The sequence below is a fragment of the Cynara cardunculus genome (assembly GCF_001531365.2).
Source record: "Cynara cardunculus var. scolymus isolate 2C chromosome LG 17, CcrdV1, whole genome shotgun sequence".
In the NCBI taxonomy this organism is placed as follows: Eukaryota; Viridiplantae; Streptophyta; class Magnoliopsida; order Asterales; family Asteraceae; genus Cynara; species Cynara cardunculus.
The window spans coordinates 32627016-32629804 of NC_037544.1; positions in this window are offsets into that span (position 1 = coordinate 32627016).

Below are 2789 nucleotides of genomic sequence, written 5' to 3' on the forward strand. Positions count from 1 at the left end.
TATATATATATATATATATAGACGTTCGTTCGTGACTTTTTATAGGTCCTGGACGAAGGTAAAAACATGACCCACTACAAGATACAAGGCTTTTAGCAACGACTTTTGTTGTCGCTAAAAGTCCATTTATCATTAGAAATAGTATATAACAACATGTCGTTGCTATAACTTGTGGCAAAAACATGTCATTGCTAAAAGACGTATCATCAAAGCTCACTTTTCTTGTAGTAACTCTCCATAAGTACGAAAAAAAAAAATCAATAAATGTTTTTCATTAGTATAAAATTAAGTATAAGAAATGCTAATAATTTACTGAGAAAAGAAATCTTATTTATCTTTATTAAAGATATATAAGAGAGTACTTAAATTTACGTACTTCTTATTAGGTAATTTGAAACCAAGAGTATAGAAACTATGGTTGATTAAATTTTTATGTTGATGCAAAAAGAGAGATCGTGTGAATGAAGTAATAACGAGAGTCAATGAGAGATTAATAATAAAGAATATTATCAAAGTTTTTTAAACAAGTAGACAAATGAAAATCAATAAGAATAAGAAAAAAATGATCCATTGAGATCCAATAAGAATAAATAATGAATTAAACATATAATATGAAAGCTCAACAAATGATTGTTTAAGCACTTAAATAGAATCTTGTAATGTGGTGGAATCCCCATGAAAGATACATAAGTCAAACAATTGATATTAATATTTAAATTCTATTTTCCTTCTTTTTTGCTCAACTAAAATAACATGTTAAGATTAAAAAAAATTATGGAACATAACATATACAAGAGACATTACTAAATACATATAGTAGAAAAAATTTATTGATTAATCATAAAACCATAGAATACGTAAAATATTTTATATAGAAGCAAATTAGATAACAATAGTCAACAAAAACAATTACAACAACATAACTAAATATCAATAGTCAATAAAAGAAGAAATTGATAAAAATATCCAATAAAAATATATAGCAATAGCAAACACATGATCTTAACGTTGAATTGTTGAAGCATGAAAACAGTCAAGTATATAGAGATAGTAATAGACAATATCATTGTACCTCGTTGGAGATAAAAAAAAATTAAAGAGACAATAAACAATAACATATAATGAATGACCAACTATTTTTTTTTTCTTTTCGAATGTAATTGGTTGATATATTTTTGGACCCTTTATTATCTACTAAATTCTTTTTGTCTATTATTATATGTTACAATTTTTGGGTTTATTTAATTTACTAAATTCGTTTAGATTACTATTGTATTTTAAGGAAAAATTTGGTCCCCTGATATTTTTAGGCATTTGCCCGTGTCACCCTCCCCGGGACGGCCCTGTATATATATACATAGCTCCATTAATGTCATAATTTATTATGTAAAGTACAAATTAGTTTTTTTTTTAGAAACAACAGATTTATTAAAAAACCACAGAGGCTAGCAAGATGCTAGCACTTACAACAAAACCGCTAAAAGGCTGATACACCAAGCATTCCAATCAAGAGTATTACAAGACTTCGATCTAAGTCTAATTCAATTATACGAAAAGAGCACGATCTCCTTGGAAATCACCACCGGGCTTTTTATGGGTTTGTTGAAGACAAACACGTTTCAATTCGTCCATATCAACGCCATGGGAATTACTTCCAACACCTCCTTAACCCTCTTCCATTTGAAAGGAAATTGCGCTTCAGAAAAAAATTCCGCCAAATTGGTAGCTTGGCAAGGAAAACCCGACCACCAATTCTTTACATAAGCACCGATCACCTTTGTAGACGAACATCCAAACAAGAGATGAACTTCCGTTTCCGGCTGACTTAGACAACAAGAACAAAGAACCGAACTCACCTGGACACCTCTTAAGGAGAGATTATGTCTAGTGGGGAGTCTAAATTTTGAAAGACGCCAGATAAGCATATTCACTTTATCGGGCACTAATTTATTCCACTTCGTTATCCTTCCATCGGATTGTAAAACACCTTCCTCGATCTTACCCCGACACGTCTTGACCGAGAATACCCCGTCCTTGGATAGAATCCATCTTTGAACGCCATTGGTATCAACCGACCAGAAGTTGTTAACATTCATCCTAACTTTACGGATGAGAATATCCCATTTAGCAATAGCTCCCCATATACCCGACTTCTTACAACCGTCACTAAAAATACCCCCTCTATCACCATGAAACGCCTTAATACTATCTCTCCAGAGACTGTCTTCTTCGTTTAGAAACATCGACCACCACTTAGCAATAAGACTCCAATTAAGTGCCTTCAAACTACCGATGCCAATACCACCTTTATCCATTTTGTTACAAGTAACTTTCCACTTAACCCATATAATTTTCTTACTCTGTCCAGTCTGGCCCCAAATGAATTGGTTCTTAAGACTTTCAAGGGTGTTAAACACATTTTCCGGGACTTTAAACAGAGAGAAAAAATAAACTCCCAAACTAGCAAGAACCGATTTACACAGTATCTTCCTACCACCAAACGATAAAGACTTGGCCTTCTAAGCGGAGAGTTTCTCTTGGAATTTATCTACTAACTTATTCCAACTACTTCTCCTTCCCATCTGCGCACCTACCGGAAGACCCAAGTATTGGAACGAAATAGAAGAAAGCTTACAATTCATACTTTGAGCGAGCAACTCAGCTTCACCTGTGCCCGCCCAATGCCGTACAAACAACTTTTCTGCAAGTTGATTTTCAACCCCGATGAAAGATAAAAACATCTGCCGGATTAATGTTCACAGGAGGCTGGAGATTGAAGGTCGGAGAGA